This window comes from Malaya genurostris, chromosome 3, assembly GCF_030247185.1.
Source record: "Malaya genurostris strain Urasoe2022 chromosome 3, Malgen_1.1, whole genome shotgun sequence".
In the NCBI taxonomy this organism is placed as follows: Eukaryota; Metazoa; Arthropoda; class Insecta; order Diptera; family Culicidae; genus Malaya; species Malaya genurostris.
Genome location: NC_080572.1, coordinates 240,336,658 through 240,360,498, shown reverse-complemented (window position 1 = coordinate 240,360,498; position 23,841 = coordinate 240,336,658). Strand labels below are relative to the sequence as shown.

The window sequence follows — 23,841 nt, the reverse complement described above, 5'->3', positions numbered from 1 at the left end:
GGGGGGGGGGGCGGTGGGATTAAAGTTATGTCAGTTTATAAATTGATAATAAATTGACGAAAAATATGAATTGTTAAGTTATTTGCACTTTAATATAATAAGTACTCCATTGTTCATGAAACTTAATTTTAAAAAAATTCTTCATGGGGGGGGGTTAAACCCCCCCCCCCCCCCTGCGCACGGGCATGAGGTATTTAATTTATCTATCATGGCTCGTCAAACTCAATAACCGATTGTTTCCGCAATAAACTCTCATTAGCATGTTATCGGCCGATCGTTCACACCTTGACTAGTTCACGTAGATACTATTATAAGGGGTCATTCCTGCCAAACAAGAATACAGCAAGTAGATTCACCTCTACCAGACCTTCTTGAGGAGTTCAGTGGAATAATTAATCCATCAGTGTGTCACAACCGTCGGAACTTTGTCAAGGTAATGTCTTCATTTATGCCACCGCATCAAAACCAGAAACAGAAGAAAAAAAAACCCTCGCAATTCACCTTCTAAATACTACCGATGCGATTGATTATGCATTCTGGTCGCGTCGCCGATGGAGCACCGCTGAAGTACAAATTATTAGGTTAGTTTGGTAGCTTCGATCCGCACCTCCGTTGGCCGGTTCATACTTCTCCTAAAATATACTTATTTCCCCTCTTCGGGGGTTTGCCTTGTGTTACCGCGGAAACTTGAATGCGGTTCGCCTGGCCGTGCAAGCGCAAGCGACGAACTTGAAAACTCCAGCGAAGCGCTCATTGAAGCCCACATTCAAGCACAAATTGACAAGTAGCTGAAAATTGCACTCGTGGAATCATCTCAAATGGCACACTGACATACAATTAGTAGGTAATTTTATTGCATAACAATTGGAATACTCGAACGTCTGTCCGATATATCTACCTACTAATTTCTACACTAGGCAGGCTATTCGCGGCATCTTCTGCGATGCTCTATTTACACTAACACTCGGCTCGAAACGGGCGATGACTGCAGCACAGAACAAAGTGCAGTATGCAAATGTCTGCCTCTTGACGTGTAGTTCTTGTTTGTTGAAGCAGTACTTGCAGCGAACATACGTGAAAAGTTTGTTTGCTTCGTAATTATTGCGTCCCTTGCGGAGCCTTGAAGCCATCGTAAAGGAGATGGCGATGTATGATATTCCATACGCAATGTCGCGCTAATTCGAACAATTATTGAATTAGAGTGGTTAAAAAATAGTTAATTGTTCTCAAGAATGCCATGAAATTCATTTCGGCAGTATAAATCTTTTGCCAGGAATTGTAATCCTGATACCATCTTCGATACAACGTTAATATTTGCATGCGATATAGGTTAATTTATTGCTAATACTACAGTCTCACATGAAACACGTCAAAAGAAGTTTGCAGCCATACAGCAAGCATCTTTCAAACAATGCAAAACGCCAACTACGCATCTCCCGAAGCGCTACTGTGTGGCGAATAGCGGCTTCAGTGCGGTGCGCTGCATCGAACGCATCGATTGTCCAAACACAGTGTGATAGCTTACAAAGTTTTACTATGATCCCCAGTGAAACCCATTGATAGAAAAGTAGGGTAAGGGCTCTCTATTTCATCTCAGCTCCAATTTTCATCTCATTCCTTCACCTCATAACTTTGAACATTAATCATATCTTTAAACGTATCTGAACAAAACTGTGAAACGTTTTAAAACATTTATTCTAGGTTTTGCCAAACTTTCCAAAAAAATAGTTAAAAAACCTTCAACGATCGCTTTTTTCATTTAAAATAAACTCCCTTTTTGATTTAGGATTTTCCATTTTAACATGTGATTTGTCCGTTGAATAATAAACTTTTAAAGAAGTACTGCAATCAAATACTAATAGATACTCAGAGAGAAAAGTCTAACGTTTTACTTCTCACTTTTTATGAACCTTTACAAATCTGTATTAAATTTAGAAAATCTGATTTAACGAACGCGAACGCAAAAATCTATACAATACAGATAAATCTGTATGAATGGCATCTTTGATTCTGCATTTTGTTTTAAGTAGGGCTAATGCCTAAATAGTAACAATTCTTTTTTTGTTTTTTTTAGTTCTCCAAATTAACTGCAGAGTAAAATTTTAAATTTGAAACGAAAGGTAATAAAAACGATCCAAAAAATTTTAAACGTCGAAATAATTCCTAACTGTTTTTTAAAATATCGTGTGTTGTGTCATAGTTGGCATTAGGCCCTTTTTAACGAAAATTTTGAACCTGAAAGTGTAATAGTGCAATATTTTGGTTTTGATTGCCGTCGCCATTGCTAATTTATGGGATGAATAAAGGACCAACGATAGGATGAATGTAAAACCTTTGAGATGAAATTAGGAGCACAGTAGTGAATATATCAGAAGTGTTTTTAGCTGATTTTTTTATTATTAGTTTAATTTCCAAGGAATGTGAATCAATTCCAAATGTGGAGCAAGGCGACTTAAGCAGAAATATGAAAAAATCGTAGTGATTTTGGTAGCTGAATCAGGTTTTTAAGGGAAAAATAGGGAGCCCTTTTTGAAATAGGGAGCCCTTACCCTACAACCTTTTTTATATTTTTCTAATTGCACTTCGGGACGACCAGTTATTTTGTGGATTACTCGACTTTTAATCAACGAATTCGAATTGAATAATATGTCGAATCAATACAATTTGTTAATTTGCAAAAACGAGACTTATGCTTTTCTCATACAGAAAGGTTATGCAACCATTGTGAAAACCGAATTTTGAACCGAGGCCCGGAGAACCAAGTGTCATATACCATTCGACGCAATTAGTCGAGTACGCAAAATGTGCACTCGAGTTTCTCACAGATGGCTGAAAAGATTTTTACAAACTTAGATTCAAATGAAAGGTCTCTTGAATTTTATCCGGATCGAACTTCCGTTTCCGGAATTACAGGCTAATATAGCAATAAAAATTTTATTTTCAGGAGCGTATTTTCATACATGACACGGAAAATCGAACCAAATACATTAAAATAGCCGTATTCTTCAATTAGACAGGTATGGTTAGTTTATGACCAAATACAGTGACTTTAAGAAAACTGGATCATCGTTCCTGGTTCCGGCTGTACCGATCTTCGCGAGTTCAGATTCAAATGAAAATTATTATGTTTCCATAGGTGTAGATTTTATCCAGATCCGGCTTCCGCCCAAGTAACAATTTTTGTTACGCTAGCTTATTTGTGATTAGTTACATCTACTTACATCTAATCACTTGCATGACTCAAAAAGCGCAGTTTCTACTAGTTGTTAAGTCGGCTAAAAATAAGTTGTCGTTACGTTGTAATGCCATACTGAAATAACTTATCTTTTCATGACTTGAAAATAACTTATTTTTAAGTAAACTAGTTGAATCTTAGTCACCATCGACATTATAAACATTGAATGAATCCAAAATACTTTTCTATCATCAATAAAAAGCAGAAGAGTACTTCAAATCACAAACTTGATACAAGGTACAAATTTCACAACGATTTTAAAACTGTCGAGCGGAATTCAATTTTACTTAACTGCTTTTATGCGCCTTCAATAAAAATCTGTTTATAAAGATATTAAAAAAACAACGAAATAACCCTATGTTCAGAATGCTCAAAAATATTCCAAGTAGAGTGATTTCTCATCATTTTAAATTCATATATCATGAGAATTATAGAATTATCACAATCGATGTTCTATCCCTATATTATTTTCTTCGTGTTTATGACAGTGCATAGAACAAAAATGTCTATTCTGCCTTTCACAATTTTCGTCAAAAAGTAGTTTGGAAAAAAGTAATGTCCTGGTTTTATTTATGTTTCGTACACTTTTTGAGACTCCATATTGTGTTCGCCATATTCAAGTACGATTAATTCACATAGTAACGATTTACATATAAGCTTACGTAATTATAATGGTTCCGCAACGGTAAATAAACCTTTTTCAACTAGTAGCTAAAAGCATAGTTGTGATTAAAGATATGTTAGAATCAAGTGACGATAACTTACAAATGATAGTTAGTTCAATGTTTACGTTATAAAGAAACACTGCTGTCACCTTGTTTTAACCAGTATAACATAAAAAACATATTCGTACTCTTGTTGCAACATAGTTTGGACTTAGTCGCATCAGAACTAGTTGCGGATTGCTACTTGGGCGGTAGTAGGGTAGTATGTACATACTACGGTATAGGGTAGTATGTACAAAATCCGAAAAAGTAAAAATTCTTCTAAATTTGGTTCAAAATCTCTTCATTTTCTCAGAAACAGCTGGGTCGATTTTCACAAACTTAGACTCAAATAAAAGGATCAACATCTATCAGCTGTACAACTTTGCTTCCGCCGTTTTCCGATAGGTGGCTGTACCGGCTGAGGCTGGTCAAAATACATAGATCATAATGCCTTTAAAATGAGTGTGTACAGTGCCTAACGAATTGTCATCGCCGTTTCAGTGACAGTTGTTTCTGTTTTCGTATTATTCACGCTCGACAATATCTGTTTATGTGCCCAATTCTCGCCATTTGCGGGAAGTTTTACTATTCTGTTACAATTCGAAAAAAAATGCAGCTGAAGCGCATCGAATGCTCTCAGAAACTTACGATGATGCTGCTCTGAGTAAAACAACGTGTCGGGAGTGCTTTCAACGTTCTAGAAATGGTGATTTCGATGTCGAAGACAAACATGGTGGTGGACGAGAAGAAACCTTCAAAGATGAACAACTAGAAGCATTGCTTGATGAAGAGCTCTTAAAACAGGGTGAAACCATCACGCTGAAATGGGAAGTCTTGCCACACCCGCCGTATTCCCCAGATGTCGCCCCTTCTGACTTCCACTTGAAAAAATGGTTAGAATCGACCTATGTTTTCATCCACCAATCCAAGCTGACAAAAATGATGACATTTTCTTGTTTGGCATAGGAGGTTTTGCGTCATGCATACAAACACCGCATCGTTTTGCGTAGTATGAAGAGGAATCTATAAATATATGCTGCAAAGCATTTCCTTGCTTAGTTGATGCTTGTCTGTGAATGAAACAAGTAGCTCGTCCAGTGAGGTGATGACTGGATTGTATATGCGTTCGCTTGCTGGATTGTCACTTTTGCATTGTGTGTTGGTGCAATTTCCTGCTGTCTGCGGCACACCGTGTTCGTTTGAGCATCTTATATATCATCCAGCTATTGAAGAATCGAATCAGCGTGATTACAAGTTTTTTTTTTAAACATCCCATGTATTTAGCAAATTTTTTGTCGATTGTTTTTCAATTCACTTGAGTTTGAACGAAAGCAGGTAGTAAAACCTTACAAATATAGATAACAAACTGATTATACATGTATTGTAATCAAATGTATGATTTAAAACTGCCCCATATAATCGGATGAAAATTTTCAGCTCACATACACATTTGATTTAGGTGGTAAAACATTAGCAAATAGATTTATGAAATCAATTTCGTTTAAAATTTTATTTATTAATACATAACTACAACCTCAAAAACTTTCCCTTGATTTGAAACCAAGGGGAACGTGCCATTTGAGCCCATTTGTTCTGATTCCTGATTCTGATTCTTATATAAATATTAATCAAACCACGGAACGTGCGATCGCAGAAGAGTAGGTTGGATTCTTCAATAGATATTGACGTTAGGGTTGCAAATGGTTTCACTTCGAAGTTGTGTTATAAAGATAATTATAGATACTTATTTTTCATTAAGTATGGAAAAAAACACAATTAATAATAATAATAATTAGAAACTGATATGGTTCGATCTAGTAAAATCCAGACTAAGTATAACAAGAACAGTAAATCGTTAAACAGCACCAATTTGATCAAGTTGTTTTTCCACCAGGAGTACAACGCTTCAAAAGATTCGGAACAAAATTCTCACATTTATCTTAAAGCAACCTACTCGGTTCAGTACAAATGAGTTGCACAGACTCACATATATAAAATTATTAGATGCAATATCATACAGTACCAAAGAAAAACTCAAGATAAGGTGATCTGCGCTTTTCATTTTAAGAGGACCCCTAGAGAATCTCGGTTTACCGCCAGTTTTAGTTCAATTATTATTTGAATCGAAATAAAAAGCGTCTAATCGCTAAATGTGTTGTGATTATGAAAATACTCGTTCATATATTATTAACATCAAGTTACAATATGATCGAAATTGTGTAACTTTGTTGCGTATACAGTGGTTAATACAAAATCCAATACAAAAAATGTGAGAAGGGTTAAAAATCTGTTATTATGAAGAAAATCATTTGTCAGTTTTATCATTCGCAAACAATAAACTAGATTAAGGTTTTTAACGATTTATTAATTTTAGTTTGACGTAAAGCCGCCATGACTAAGTTCAGTTTTTTGCAATGACTGAGCGGAAATATATATTGGAGAAGCCAAATGAAAGAAAAACTAACAGAAAAGATGAATTTTTGGAAAAAGATACGCTCAGAGACAGGACTCGAACCTGCGTTCTTATGCATTCCGTGCATACGCGCTACCATTTCGCCACTGTGATCTTGTTTTAGCCACTCTAAAACTCGAAACAGACATAGTAGCAACGTACATCTAACATGGTCTACATCCTGGCCGTCACCCGACCGATACCTTACATCCAAACATCTTCTCTGTCCATCAAACACTAGTCCTCTCGCTTTATACCTATTTCTCCGATCAAGCATTGAGTAGGAGAGTGTATTTATAATCGCTTGTCACCTTCTTTAATGGTGCCAGTCGCTGGCTGGACATCGTCAGCGACAGATGAAGGTTGTATTGATTGTCTGCCCTTTCCTACCAGAAGCAGATTGTTACGGAAAATCAAACCGCAATTGTTTTTAACGATTTATTAATTTTAGTTTGACGTAAAGCCTCCATGACTAAGTTCAGTTTTTGCAAATGGTAGCCCGTATGCACGGAATGCATAAGAACGCAGGTTCGAGTCCTGTCTCTGAGCGTATCTTCATCCAAAAATTCATCTTTTCTGTTAGTTTTTCTTTCACTTGGCTTCTCCAATATATATTTCCGCTCAGTCATTGCAAAAACTGTAGATTAAGGTTATTTTAGGAGTTAACCTATTTTTGTGCACATAACCATTTTTATATACTTTATGTTTCGTTTTCGACTCGTCAGTACATAACAGTTTATGTTGAACTGTTATGTGACCCAGCAGTTCCACAAGCAGCCCTATGCACAAAAATAGGTTAACCCCTGAAATGACTATAACCTGAATCGGCCAGTATATGCCGAAAATGGTTTACGTTCGGCACGTCAGGTAAGACGTTGCACTCGGTGCAAATAAAATAATACCGTTTTCGTTTATTGATCAGAGCAGCCCGAGAGCTGACCCAGAGTCGCCAAAACAACTTTTGATGAGTTTGTTTTAGCAACCTGGTATCGCTCTAGATCGGACTCCAATCGCGTAGTTTCGCTCTGAAAATTTTCTCGGGTCGCATCACGCATCCATGTGAGTTTGTTTATTTTTTCTTTTTTATATGAGTTGTTGTCTAGGGCGCGTAACACGTGTTCGTTTTACTCGGATTCAGAGTTGCCCGCGTGTAGGTTCTAAAACGAAAACGGTATAAGTGTTCTGCAAGTAGCAGAAACTTTATGTCTGCCTAGCGGTTTATGTTGAACTGCTGGGTCACCAGAGATGGCATTTCACCAGAGTTATACACGCTAGAGTCAGATTTTTGCCACATCGAGGATGAAAAAAACAAAGCACCGTACAAAGAGGAAGGCGCACTTCTTGTCAGACAGTGTCTATTCTGTCGAATAGACAGCATTTGAGTGTGTGCTTGTGGTTAAAGCAGCTGGCGCGAGTGAAACACATTCTCTTCGCATGAATCGCTCACACGCGCTCTCGTCTAAATACACCCAAGTGACCACTGGCGCGTGATTGTGAGCGAACACTTCTGTGAACTTCAATTAATAGAGAGTAGATCTGGCCTTGCTATGAAAAATTTGCAAGGAAAACCGAAAATTTTACGATAAATTGTTTTATTTTGCTGATTTTGCGTGTCCACGCTTCATCTACGAAAACCATACAGCAGAGTGCTCACCGGCGTGTACACCTCTGTGAAAGTATCTGCATCCTCCTCAGAGAATTTATTAGCTAATGCTCTAGCACTTTGGTGCGATTCAGTGGAAGAGGTAAAAGGAAATAAACAAACGCACTCATGATGCGTGCACACTTTGCACAACAGTGGTGTATAAATGTGAAAGAGAAGAGCTCTCGTTGAAGTTGTCAGTGCGAGGGGAGAAATTTTGCTTGCTCTTCGTCACACAGAGGAGATAGACATATCTGTGGGTCACATAACATAACATAAACTGTTATGCACTGCAGATTAAGATTCTAATCGGTTACTTTAATAGGTTTTTAGTTCAGTGCATCCACCATCATCTTTATTTTTGTTCTTATTTTGGGAATCTTTAAACTGTTTCATTTTTAATATAATTGTGCTCGGTCGTGTCTTGCATACAACCTTGTAATTTTTTACATTTATAAGCGAACGATCGATTTCGGTATGGTCCTACTGAGTACAACTTCTTTACCTTGTATGTTAAGAAGTGTAAATTGACTCCTACCCCCATTAGCCAATCGGGGGTACGCGATCTGCAGCTCATCATCCAAAGCCTTGGGATTTATTCTTCATAATGAAAAATATTAAAAATAAAAACTCATTTGACATGTGAATTATTTCAAGTTATAGTATATTTAAAAATCTCCTAATTCGATGATATTTCCATGCCCACAAACTTAAAAAAGAATCTTCGAAGTTCCATTTGAGTATTGCACAGCAATAAACGTACAGTATTGAAGCTTTCGAATCAAGTTAAATGACGCAAATCCATCATCAAATCACCGAAATACAAGCGCTTCAAATTAGGTCCGAAAAATCTATCGCCGAAAATTCTAAATTGGCCTGCTAGTTACCGGAGAATCAAAATAAAATACTATTATACTATGCCCAAGTAGCAAATGTAACTCATTGAAATTCTACAATTGTTTTAGAATTGGTTTTTTATGTTAGATAAGTCCAGAAAGATTTTTAAATATATTAAAATCGGTTGTGCAACTTATCACTGTTAAGTTTTACAATACTACCGAAAAAATCACTATAGAACAATTTAAGGTACATCTAAAACAATTATGCAGCAAATCACCAACTTGCCCACGTTGCACTAACAGTTATAGAATTATGCTCTCAGCAAGGCAAAAAATGATATGTCGAATTGAAAACCTCGCATTAAAAACAATTTGCTGCGAGTCCGCATAGTCTCGACTGACTCATGAAATTTTAGGTCAGCGTGTGCTGTTTTCTTCATTTTAAGAAAAACAATTCGAAACTTTCAAATAAGTTGTACCAGATTTATCTGCTTGAAATAAACGCCAAACTTGCCGACATGAGAATAATATTATAAAACTTTCAGAAATACAGCATTACATATGCAATGAAAACAAAAATCAATCAGATAATTTGTATTCGGTTTTCATTTCGCGAAAAAAATTAACAGATCACTTTTTAAAGATATTGAACGAAAAGTTAAGTTCATCATAGTTACTCTTATAGTTATATATTACCGCTAGAGCAACTTGTTTCTGCAACTAAAGCACATGGGTTCACCAAAAAAATATCTACAGTGCGTATCACAAATGTCGGATTCACTAAGATGAATGACTAAACTGTATTATTGTTTAAGTCAACTAGTTTGATAAAAATAAAAACAACTATTTTGATACAAATAAAAACAAAAATTTTTCTTTTCAATATTTACATGCTTATATATCCTTTTATTTAGATAAAATAAAGCATTGCGTTGGGTGAACCATTTTTTTTTCAACACACTGTTATATTCGATGCCATATTGGAAAATATTGAAGAAAAATTCATTTCGAGATTTTTCAGTTTAATTGAACCATCGATATGATTAAAATCGTTTGAAAAGGTGTATGAATGATTGATAGCTTACGCATATATATTTCAAACAATATCCCGATCATATTCATTGAAATGAATAGATTGTTATTTTCATAGAAATTGATGTGCAATTATCAAAACAGGTACGTTCAAAGGGGCTTGCAAATTTCAGGCGTACAAAAACATGTTTCACCATAAAAATGCAGTTCGTTGTCGATTTTCTATTTACTAAAACATAAGAGATCAATTCTACAATATGTAGTATTACCATTTACTTATGTGCAGAATAATTTTTAAAGTTTCATGTTTGAGTTACGAGCAGTTGTAATAAAAATCAAATATGAAACTTATTCATTAGAAATATGTTTGCTATGTTTTTTTAAACATCAATTCAATCCTTGTTTACATTACGTAGTAGTTTCCATGAGTTTCAAAATTGTTTTTTCGCTGATTTAATTGCTGCATTTGTAATGGGATCGGTGCATGAGTTTTTGTATCAGTTTCACAATAATTGTGAATAAATGTCCGTAGCAACGGAAGAACTTAAAGATATTTTGCACAACAAAGAAAAATTGCGCTTTTTCCATAACACAACAGTTTTTTTTCCGCAGTTACCAGAATAGTAATATAAACTAATTTGATAAATTGCACAATCAGTAGAAAAATACAGGACAGCAACTTATCGTGCTACTTGGGTACTGAACACACCGCACACATACAAAAGCGACTATCCTGTGATCGAGTGGATATGACTTTCATCCACTCACTACTCAAACACCTTCACCGGCCTACGAGGAAAGCTCGCCCACAGCCAGGGGTTAACTAAAGCAGAAATGTATTCGAGCATATATTTATAGATTTATAGATTCCTTTTGTGCACAGTTCATACTTCACAAATTGGACGAGAAGATGACATCATTGACGCACTGTGATTGGCTTGTGAGAACATAGGTCAATTCAAACCAATATTCCAATAGTATGCAATTGAAATACTTAAACTACGTTACCTCATAAGTTTAAACTAAATGTTTCCGAATCGATTGGTAGTTAAATTATATAAATCCATCAACAAATGACTGTTACGCGGTTAGTTTTGCAGCCTCGTATAGTTAATTTTTAATGCCAAAAATCGACCAAAAATTTACTAAATACATGGGATATTTCAAAAGGACCGGTAACCACGCTGATTCGGTTCTTCAATAGCTGGATTATATATAAGATACTCGAACGAATACGGTGTGCAGCAAACAGCAGGAAATTGCACCAACACACAATGCAGAAGCGACAATCCAGCGAGCGAACGCATATACAATCCAGTCATCACCTCACTGGACGAGCTACTTGTTTTTCTTCACAGGCAAGCATCAACTAGGCAAAGATCATTGCCGTTTCAACCTTCCGAGCGAACAGACGTGATTTGGATTTACTGCGAAAGCATTGAAAACCAGTTGTGTGTGTGTGATAAAGTGGTCGGACGATATTGTGTGATAGACAATAGTGCTTTTTCCTCTGAGAGGTTTTTTTTTCGCATTATATAATAGAACAGTGCCTTATTGTGAGCGGTCGATCGAAACGGTACCGTTAGCCGGTTATTGTTCCGCCGATCAAGGCCAAGTGTGCGGATTATAAACAAGCGGCCATTGTTCCCTGTGTCGATTGTGATCGAACATTGAAGTGAAGTGATACCGTTAGTCCATACAAACTATAAACAATTTATTTGTGCCTTTTCCTCGGTGAGGTTTTTTGCACCTTCGCACCGAACCGTTAGCTGGTGCTTTGTGCTTTTCCTCGTAGAGGTTTTTTGGCGACCGTTCCTTGCAACTGTACAACAAGCTAAGTATTGCTTTTTTCTTTATTCTGCCCTTATTACAGTTTATTGTTGCATCCCTCTTATAATTTACCACTTGCCTAAATATAACCTCGTGCTACAGTAAGCACAATGAGTCCTCCCCCTCCAGACGAAGAAATGAAGACAGATCCTAATCCGCCTGTTGTTGACAGTAATAAAACCCCCCGGATTAAGGAATATTCCGATGAACCCTCGCTATCGACCGGTCCATATGTGGTGTACTTCCGGACCAAATCTAAAGATAAAGCATTGAATTTATTGACATTAAATAAGAACCTGACGTCACATTACCCGACTATCACACAAATAGTAAAAATGCGCTCCGACAAACTCAGGGTCTCGTTGACCAGCTTAAAGCAGGCTAATGAGATCGTTCGAAATGAGCTCTTTACGCGGGATTATCGCGTATATGTACCAGCCCGCGAAGTCGAAATAGACGGCGTGGTCACAGATGCAGGTTTGACTTGCGCAGATATTCTTGAGCACGGGGTTGGCGGTTTCAAAAACCCCTTACTCAAGAATCTGAAGATACTGGATTGCAAACGATTGCATTCAGTATCGATCGCCGAGGATGGGTCAAAATCTTATCCTCAATCGAACTCGTATCGTGTGACCTTCGCTGGTTCGGCTTTGCCAAATTATGTCCTTCTGGACAGGGTTCGTCTACCCGTACGTCTCTTCGTGCCGCGGGTTATGAACTGTACTAATTGCCAGCAATTAGGACACACAGCCTCCCATTGTGCGAATCGGCCCCGTTGTTCGAAGTGTGGAGAGCGTCATGCGGATGGCTCTTGCGGAAGAGACATTGAAAAGTGTCTCTACTGCAGTGAGGGTCCGCATGATCTCTCAGCATGTCCCACCTACAAATTGCGTGGAGATAAGCTAAAGCACTCTTTGAGGGAACGCTCCAAGCGCACATTTGCAGAAATGCTAAAGAGTGCTACACCACCAAGCCCATCTGCAAATCCCTATGCTTGCTTGTCAACAGACGAGTGCGATTCAGACGACCCTCTCGAAGGCACATCTTCGGCCATCCCTCGTAGCAACAGGAAAAGGAGAAATATTTCCTCTCATAAGCTACCTAGTAAGGGTTCGAAGGTGGCCCTTGAGGGGCCTCCAAAAGTAACAGCTAATGGTAGTGTTAGTAAAACACCGAAGCAAAGAATAGCTCCTGATCTAGAAAAACTGAGATCTGATAAGGAGTTTCCAACACTTCCTAAGACAAACAAAAACTCAATTGCCCCTAAAGACCAGTCAAAGAATCAACCAAATGCTGGATTTATTAAATTCTCTGATATAGTGGACTGGATTTTTAAAACTTTCAATATCTCTGACCCCTTGAAAGGTATTTTGATGACCTTTGTACCCGTAGCTGAGACGTTTTTGAAACAGTTGACTGTAAAATGGCCCCTTCTTTCAGCGATTGTATCCTTCGATGGCTAATTTATCCAATGAGGTCAAGGATTTGATCACTGTTTTACAATGGAATTGCAGAAGTATCATCCCAAAAATTGATTCCTTCAAACATTTATTATATACCACGAATTGCGATGCATTTGCATTGTGCGAAACTTGGTTAACTTCTGAAATATCTCTCAACTTCCACAATTTTAATATTATTCGTTTGGATCGAGAAACCCCCTATGGAGGAGTACTTTTGGGAATCAAAAAGTGCTATTCCTTTTATCGAATTAACCTCCTCTCGATACCAGGTATTGAAGTTGTCGCATGTCATGTTACAATCAAAGGTAAGGACCTTTGTATTGCTTCCATCTACATTCCTCCTAGAGCCTCGGTTGGGCATCAGCGGCTCAGTGATATCATAGAACTCCTTCCCGCACCAACGTTGGTTTTAGGAGACTTTAACTCACACGGTACGGGATGGGGTTGTCTTCATGACGATAACAGATCAGCTATGATCCATGATATTTGTGACAGCTTCAATATGACAATATTGAATACGGGAGAAATGACACGGATTCCTGCACCACCAGCAAGACCAAGTGCGCTGGATTTATCCCTTTGCTCGACATCGCTACGGTTGGATTGCAAGTGGAAGGTAATCCCCGATCCCCACGGTAGCGATCATTTACCTATCGTAATTTCAATCGCCAACGGATTAAGACCATCGGAGACAATCAATGTTTCGTATGACCTCACACGAAATATTGATTGGAAATATTACGCAAATTCGATGTCTGAGAAACTGGAAACAACACAAGAACTTCCTCCGGAGGAAGAGTACACGCTTTTGGCTGGCTTGATTCTCGACTCCGCGATTCAAGCTCAGACGAAACGTGTACCCGGCGCAAAAACTAACATCCTTCCCCCCAATCCGTGGTGGGACAAAGAGTGCTCATCACTGAACGCGGAAAGATCTTTAGCATTCAAAAAGTTCAGAAAATATGGAACACCTGATAATTATAGAAATTACGCAGCGCTAGATAAGCAAATGAAGAACTTAGTTAAAGCAAAGAAACTAGGTTACTGGCGACGGTTTGTTGACGGATTAACAAAAGAAACATCGATGAGCACTCTTTGGAACACAGCCCGACGAATGCGAAACCAAAACACCACGAACGAAAGCGACGAATATTCCAACCGTTGGATATTCGATTTCGCTAAAAAAGTATGTCCAGACTCTGTTCCGGAACAGAAGATCTCCCGCGCCGCGACATCAAATACAAACGAAACACCGTTTTCGATGGTAGAGTTCTCACTTGCGCTCTTGTCATGTAACAATAAGGCCCCGGGATTAGACAGAATCAAATTCAACTTGTTGAAGAATCTGCCTGACACCGCCAAAAGACGCTTGCTGAATTTATTCAACAAGTTCCTCGAGGGTAATATTGTCCCACACGACTGGAGACAAGTGAGAGTTATCGCCATTCAAAAACCTGGGAAACCAGCCTCCGATCACAATTCGTATCGGCCGATTGCTATGCTTTCCTGTATCCGGAAGTTGTTCGAAAAAATGATTCTCTTCCGTCTAGACAATTGGGTCGAAACTAATGGCTTTCTTTCAGATACACAATTTGGTTTCCGCAGGGGTAAAGGAACGAACGATTGTCTTGCGTTGCTCTCAACAGAAATTCAAATGGCATTTGCTCGTAAAGAACAAATGGCATCAGTATTTCTAGACATCAAGGGGGCTTTTGATTCAGTTTCTATAAATATCCTATCTAAGAAGCTGCACCAGCATGGTCTTTCGCCGGTTTTGAACACCTTTTTATATAATCTATTGTCCGAGAAACACATGTATTTCGCACATGGTGATTTGTCGACAATACGATTTAGCTACATGGGTCTTCCTCAGGGCTCATGCTTAAGCCCCCTTTTATACAATTTTTACGTAAAAGATATCGATGAATATATCAACACATCTTGCACGCTAAGACAACTTGCCGACGACAGCGTTGTGTCCATTATAGGATCCAAAACTGCCGATCTGCAAGGACCATTACAAGATACACTCCACAACTTGTCCACGTGGGCTCTTCAACTTGGTATCGACTTCTCTACGGAGAAAACTGAGCTGGTTGTATTTTCAAGGAAGCGAGAACCAGCACAACTACAGCTTCAACTAGGGGGTGAAAACATAGCTCAGGTCTTCACATTTAAATATCTCGGGGTCTATTTCGACTCCAAAGGCACATGGGGATGTCACATTAGGTATATGAAACAAAAATGCCAACAGAGAATTAACTTTCTTCGTACAATAACCGGATCATGGTGGGGTGCCCACCCAGGAGACCTGATCAGGCTGTACCAAACAACGATATTGTCCGTAATGGAATATGGATGCTTCTGCTTCCGATCCGCCGCGAACACCCATTTCATTAAACTGGAAAGAATTCAGTATCGTTGTTTGCGTATTGCCTTAGGTTGCATGCAGTCGACTCATACGATGAGTCTCGAAGTGCTTGCTGGCGTCTTACCGTTGAAAAATCGATTCTGGGATCTCTCATATCGATTGCTAATCCGATGCGATATCTTAAATCCGATGGTGATTGAAAACTTCGAAAGGCTTGTCGAGCTCAATTCTCAGACCCGTTTTATGTCCTTGTATTTTGATTACATGGCTCAGAATATTAATCCTTCTTCGTTTATTTCCAACCGTGCTCATTTGTTGGATACTTCTGATTCTACTGTGTTTTTCGACACATCCATGAGAGAAGAGATTCGTGGAATTCCGGAACACGTGCGCCCTCAAGTGGCCCCAAATATTTTTTATAATAAATTTAGAACAGTCAACTGTGAAAAGATGTTTTACACTGACGGATCAAACATCAACGAGTCCACAGGCTTCGGCATCTTCAATCAGAACATCACCGCTTCGTACAAACTCAGTGATCCGGCTTCAGTTTACGTCGCAGAATTAGCTGCTATTCAGTACACCCTCGAGATCATTGAAACGTTGCCCAAAGACCATTACTTCATTGTCACGGACAGTCTAAGCTCAATAGAAGCTCTCCGGGCAATGAAGCCAGGAAAGTATCCCCCATATTTCCTGGGGAAAATACGGGAACACTTGCGAACTTTATCTGAACGGTCTTATTCAATATCGTTAGTCTGGGTCCCTTCACATTGTTCCATTCCGGGAAATGAAAAGGCAGACTCATTGGCTAAAGTGGGCGCATTAGAAGGTGATATTTATGAAAGACCAATCTGCTTCAATGAATTTTTCAGTATTTCTCGTCGAAGAGCACTTGAAAGTTGGCAAACTTCATGGAGTAATGACGAACTGGGACGATGGCTACATTCCATTATCCCTAGGGTATCGACGAAACCTTGGTTCAGGAGGATGAACGTGAGTCGCGATTTCATTCGTGTTATGTCTCGGCTCATGTCTAATCACTACACATTCAACGCACATCTTCGGCGTATTGGGGTCATGGAGAGCGGTCTCTGCACCTGTGGCAACGGTTATCAGGACATCGAGCATGTCGTATGGTCATGTGTGGGGTATTGTGACGCCAGGTCTGTTTTAAAGGACTCCCTCAGGGCCCGAGGTAGACCACCTGATGTTCCGGTTCGAGATGTGTTGGCGAGTCGGGATATATCATATATGTTACTCATATATAAATTCCTTAAACACATTAATATACAAGTGTAATCTGCGTTAGTTACCCCTGTTCCTCGACTGATGCTAAGAAGAAACTCCACCCACAGGTTCGACACTAACATCCGCCCGAATCTCCCCATCCCTCGTCTGTCCACCATCTTCATTGGAACTAACAAGATCTTTCTGCTGTCACTAAATTTTCTGCTTCCCCCTCCCACGTTTTTTCACCATCTCGATGTCAACTAATTAGATCTTTGTCGTTCTTAGTCATTTTGTTCCCATATCCCCTTTTTACTCTGTTCTCCGTAATATTTACTTCTCTGTATATTTTTTTTTTTTTTTTTTTTTTTTTCATTTCCTCCGTAACATCATCATCATTGCCCACGGACGGCCGCTGTAGTCTATGAGATGAATATGGGCCACCCGCCTGGTATTCGTAGCCTGGGGGTGTTCCCCGCGAACCCACACGGACAGAAAAAAGCGGCTAATACCAAGATACTTACCAACGTGTTACATTCAGTACGCCGGCCGGTGCCGATTGCCAGCTGAAGGCGGGATCTGCCAAAGTCATTACATTATCTTAATATACTATCCTAGTTTTAAGTTATTTGTTAATTAAAATTAGAAAAAGCCCTTGGCATCTTAGAGCTTAAGCAGTGTGCCTTAATAAATTATATAATTGAAAAAAAAAAAAAAACTAGGCAAAGAAATGATTTGCAGCATATATTTATAGATTTCTCTTCATACTACGCAGAATGATGCGGTGTTTTTATGCATGACGCAGAGCCTCCTATACCGTACACGAAAATGACATCGTTTTGGACAACTGGAATTGATGGATGAAAACATAGGTCGATTTTAACCATTTTTTCAATAGTATGCTATTGAAATACTGAAACGACCACATGTATGTAAGTTAAAAGTTTTCGAATCGATTGGTTGTTAAATTATATCAATCCATCCAGGGCCGGTGAAACATGTTAAATCCAGGTGGGTAATTTTTCATACTGCGGAGAACGACCCACTATTTCGAAGTATTTCTCTATTCTAATGGAAATGATATTTATCTCTAAAAACTGCAGTCGTTTTTTTAAATAAAATATTGATTCTATAAAACTTTTCATGAAACGCGTCAATTAGAAATTTGAAAAGTCTTCGGTACTAAGTTTTAAAACAAAATTTCGCATCTAAGGTTTAACCTGGTTTCAAAATCACTGTCAATATTTGTTTTCAATTCGAAGTACCAACCTTCAAAGAACATTTAACATCAATAGCACCACGAACACTGAATCTATCGATATATAAGTGATGTTACTAATTCATTTATGGAAAATGGAAATAACGAATTCCGTGTGTTGCTAAAACATTGCTTTTTAAAGGGGAAAAACGCGCAAGCTTAGCTATAGTTTGAGAAGTGTTTTCCCCACTAGGATCCATTAAAAATTAAGGTGTGTGGTATTCTTATTTTAAACGTGGATAAATGAAGCAGTCAACCGGAAAAAATTAAGTTTTGATAATCGTGATGTATTAACGCAAAATCAAAATTCGTGAGATTAGATATGCTGAGATCGTTAGCACATGAACTGAAAGTTCTTTTACGATCTGGTACGAAAATCTGAGCATAAAAAAATCGTCACCAAACGGATCTCGAACACGGCCGCTCATAATCAACAAAAGTCTGCCGCAATAAAATGGAATGCGTTGGTATGAAACAGTGGACGAAACATGAATCCACTATTTTTATCCGGAGTCATACCAGCATTCAGACTGGGAAAGCCGTCTGAAAACGTAACAGGTAGCTGGAACAATCATGGCATAAGTTTTTATAGATGATCAAGGTATAATTAACATCGACTATCTTGAACAGGAAAGTAGCATTAAAAGTGATTCACCGTTAACCAAGACAATGCACCGTGCCATAAGTCAATGAAAACAATGAAAAAAGTACGGGTGTGTAATGTCAGAGACATAACTGAATGCCGTGAATACGAATAAAACTGACACGATTTGTTTAAACTTTAGAATTCGAATTGATAATTGATAGATTGTGTGAATTGCGAAACTTTCCCCCTTTTCACTACTAAAATTTTCAACGAGTTTTGACGTCGATTATCTCATTTCGGATTTGCATATTTCATTGAAAGAAACTATCAAGATGCTGTACAGGATTCATTTCTGACTTTTGGAAGGACCAAATTGTGGAGTTCTCTACGATATTTAGCACAGTTCGGAACATTTATCTCGAACGATTTTCGCACAGCGAAAAGTGCACGAACCGAATCAAATTATTTTGGGTTTTCACTAAACTGATGATTTCTACCTTCGGTTTCAAAGAAGTAATCTTAATAGTTCTTCAGATAACATTTAGAGCCATTAGAACGGCTGATTTTATATAATGTTGTCCACTTTTCGTTTCTTGTTTTCTTTCTTTCCAATTCAAAGCACCAGCAGCTGATGCAATCGTTCTTGCATGAATTGAAACTAGCTTTGCGTACAAACCGACACATACGCTCGCAGTGCCAAATGATGCGAAACTGGTTTAATGCGTCTTCTCGCCTTCACGACCGGAAGCAAATGAGAACTACGACCTGAGCGTTTGAGGCTTTTAATCACGCAGAAGGTCTGCTTTCATTGACGACTGCTCCACCTGACGACTGAAGTCCAAATGAAAGGACGACCTAAGCGTTTGAGGCTTTGTACCACGCAAAAGGTCTGCTTTCATTGCCGACTGCTCCACCTGACGACTGAAGTCGAAATGAGAGTTGCGACCTGAGCGTTTGAGGTTTTTAACCATGCAGAAGGCGCACTCTCCGAAGCTGCTGGTCCCACGACGTCTGCTTGCATCTAACGCTCAAGAAGAAATGATCGAATTTCGACCACGGTTCCCCTTTTATACGCAGTCAGTTGAAGATATGTGCCTGACTACCTCAAAATCGTCGTCCTTGCGCGAAAAAGCCAAGCAAAAGTAAAGAGTTTTCCGCGTTGTTTTCAAAGTTTGAGAAAACCTAAAATTTGAGTTGTTTGTGGTTATCTCACACTGTTCAAAATGTTATCCTAAATTCCTGATCATATTTTTGATGAAATGGTGAAAGAATTATGTTGCTGCCTTTAATACAAGTCGAGATATTCACGATTAAGTTCTGCCCATTCTTCCATAAGGCTAATTTTGAAAAGGCACCCCATAGTAAAGTAAGTCGTATTCACGACAAAATTAAACGAATTGGGCTGCGATCTGTATCTTCATCCACCTTGTTCACAATTACCTAGACCCAGCGATTGCTTGTCCTTTGCGGATTAGAAAAAGACACGCCGAAGAAAAATATTTGGCTCGAATAAGACCGTCATCGCCGCAAAGGAAGCCGATGTTTAGACCAGTGACAAATCATTCTATAAGGATGGTATTGAAAAATTATGAAAAGAGCTAGAACGATTGTATGTCATTTGAAGACGATAATGTTGATGAATAAAAAATATGCCTGCGAAATAATGTTTTTCTGGTTAGTTCCTGGACTGTTTGAACGACGTGTTAGCAACTTTTACTTCTTTTCTGAACCACACAGAGTTCAAGTTTATTCGATACAGAATCTTGGTTTGTATAAGTGATTTTCTTAAAAGCGAACACACTCATTGAAACGCAGAAGAAACCATGACAATGATTTTCGTTACTAAATGAAGTTTCGATCACCAATTATCTGAAATATGATACTCTACTCCAATCGAAGTGTAGAAATCTTTTTCATGCAGTTTATGTAATGATATGGAGAATAAATTAAAAATGATTGAGATATAGATGTGCAAAACCTGAACACTGTTTGTACGGTTCTCAGTATTTTGAATTTGCACACCGGTATAGAAAGCAAAAACGTAGTCATCCGCCCGATTCTCTCGATCCCCGTCCCTGTCTACCATCTTTATTGGAACTAACAAGATCTTTGTTTTTCTGTCACTAACTTTTACGTTCTCCTTTCCCCCGTCTCTTCACCGTCTCGATGGAAACTAATTAGATATATGTCGTATTAAGACATGCTGTTCCCACATCCCCTTTTTACCTCGTTTTCCACAATATTTACTTCTCTTTCATTCTCTTCAGTAACATCACCGACAACGGAGAACCGCTCCAGTCGATGAACAGGCTGCGGGCCACCCGCCGAGTCTTCGTAGCCTGATGATTTTTCCCGCGGACCCACACGGACTGAATGATGCGGCCAACATAGATATTTACTAACGCCATCTGGAAGTCTCTCATGCTATATTCCATTCACCGGCCACTGCTGATCGCCACCAGAAAGTTGAATTTTCGAGAATCCGCGACCCCGATACGACATTACCTAATGATACTATTCTAGTTTTAAATTAGTCGTTAAGTAAGATTAGAAAATACCCTTGGCATCTTAGAGCTGAAGCAGTGTGCCTTAAAATTATATTATATTATTAAATAAAAAAATCGTAGTCCTACGTCAAAAGATTTTGAGTGATTTTCTTCATGAAGATATAGAAGGTGAGATGTGACAAGGTTCATTTCATCATGCAGAAATCTTTTAGTAACTTAACTTTCACTTTTTACAAGAGGAGTCGACCTTGAACATCTGCCGGAAAATTCCGATGAAGGTCTTGTACTATTACTATTCCGGCAAAGCTACCAAAAGTTGTTACTTTCTACTTGCTACTGCATTCTTCTTTTGCCGGTTGGGAATGTAAAGAGTAAAAGACCTTTATCGGTATTTTCCTGTATCTCAGAGACCCGAGTGATTCGCATTGATGAGATGCTTAAGCTCGGCACCTTTGCTGGAAGGAAAAAGTTAAGTTACCAAAAGATTTCTACCTGCTGAAATGACCCCTTCTGCGATATATCTTCACAACCTTGCTCTACCTTGAGAACTAGCATTCAATAATTTTGATTTTATTTATTATTCCGAATTACAATAAAAATATTCATATTATTATGAATAATGTTAATATTTCCATTGTTTTTTGTTCGAAATTTCAGGTGGGTAGTTACCCACCTTTGGAATTTTCGGGTGGTTAGTGCTACCCACCGTACCCACCTCTTTCACCGGCCCTGAATCCATCAACAAATGACTGAGTTATAAACGTTCAAAATTATGACAGAAAAAGGTTACGCGGCTATTTTTGAAACATTTAATTGACACTCGGCCCCGTATAGAGAAGGCATTTTTAATGCCGAAAATCAAAATCCAACATGCAGTTTTGAGCCCCTGTGCGACGGTTTGAAATTGTATACACTTACCGTCGTGTAATTTCAGGGGGGTCTGAACGATCCGCAAAATTTAATAATGCTATTTTGATTCGTCAGTTCGCTTAGTCGAACTCGAATTGAAACCACTGATTTTGACATTGATATTTGGACTTTGGATTGACTTCGTTATTCTTTTCGTTTGAGGAGATCGTAAAAGTTGATAAGGATAAAATATGCATAATTTCTTCATCATTAACCCGATAAGCAAACATTAAGCGACGATTCACATTTTGTCTCCTATTAGTTAGTAAGTTAGTATATAAGTTTTTTTTTCTTCCATTGCATATAGGTTTACAACTTCTCCTACGAAATATTACAGAGTCCCGGAAGCAAATGATATCCTAAGGGTAATAACCCAAACAAATATATTATAGGGATGAAAAGTCACCACTTGTACACCAAACTTAAGTTTCAAAAATTTGAATTTAATTCATATTGCAATAAATAATACATTTTAGATAAAAACCTCTTGTCTCACGGTCCGAGACACTAGTAAGACATTGCGTTATGGCGCAATTTTAAGATTGCAATACTAATTCAGAGAGTATGCTCTACGCTTGCTTTGCCATGCACTAACGAACCGGAGACGAAACGCAAAGAACAGAAAACCCGGGTATGTGTATTTGACACGCATTGGCCGATGTCTTTCGTAATAAATATCATAGAAGCCTAGCCAAAAATTCTAGTGGAACATCCATGACACAAGTCGTAAGAATTAAAATCACAAGTGTTATTCATTCATTTATTCATCATTTGCCTCTCGATAAATCCGTAGCATCATTGAACTGCACTAAGCCTTAATATCTATGAAAGAAGCTCGAACATTCGAAAAGGTCAATGTTTCAATTCACAGTGGAATGTAGCTTCTCACATATTGTGACTAGTCAGAAAGCAATTAACTCGCACGCTAGTTTAACAAGGCTGCTCAAATTTGACTGCATTCTTGAAGATTAGTATTCATTCCGCATTGCTAAAGCTTGAAAGAAAATGAGTTTAAAAACTTTCCAATGTATGTCTCAAGATAAAATGACGCAAAACATTTTCCTTAACTTTCATTAGGCATTAATTGTGTTTTAGGTAGTTTGTGTTTCCGTCACTCACAGGTGCCAAATAAATTACCAGAATTAATAACAATGCTTATGGCATTCTAGAAGTCACTTTTCACATCCATTTGTGGAAACACATCTTGTCAGCAACGCATTCTACAACATCATCGTTGGATCACTTTTGTTGTTCAACATAAAAACTTATTCTCAATGGGGCTCACATTTTTTCATAGTTCACTCATTCGACGAAACTCCATCATCACGGTATAAATGGTGCCGCGAAAAAAAAACAACTCCACAATTTTTTTGTCACTTGCAAATAATCTTCCCGCAGCACAAAACCGCGTGAAATACCACGAATTGCAACCAATCGTGAAAACAATCAACCAGCAACTGTCCGAGTTTGACAAACGCGATGTCGGTGTTTTTTTTTTTCGAAGCGCGCCGCACACTTTGATTCATCAGAGCCCGGCCGGCACGGCAGGCAGTTTCTCAGAGATTTACAGCATTCGACCGACCGGGCGTCTTATTTATGCGCGGCGTAAATCTCGGTTCTCTTCTCTTTTTGTTTCTCGCGAACCGCGCAAAACCTCGCGATCAGCTCGCGCCACGAGAAAGGACGAACCCATTTTGGCTTCGTGCCGATTCGCTCTCACACACGCACACACTCCGTCGGTAGGTCGTCTTACACGTGCCGTCGAAACAGACTAGGCCAC

General features: G+C 38.5%; 1 protein-coding gene across 4 annotated transcripts in view; it reads right to left on the bottom strand.

Moving 5' to 3' along the window:
* LOC131435338 (protein spaetzle 5) overlaps positions 1 to 23,613 on the bottom strand; it is a 49,902-nt gene extending 26,289 nt beyond the window's left edge. For 2 of the 4 annotated variants that reach the window (XM_058603106.1, XM_058603109.1), the window contains exon 1: positions 23,199 to 23,613. The gene's annotated coding sequence lies outside the window, so the exon portion shown is untranslated. The remainder of the gene's footprint in view (positions 1 to 23,198) is intronic. The other 2 variants (XM_058603108.1, XM_058603110.1) reach the window with 1 other exon arrangement.
* Positions 23,614 to 23,841: the final 228 nt, after the last annotated feature.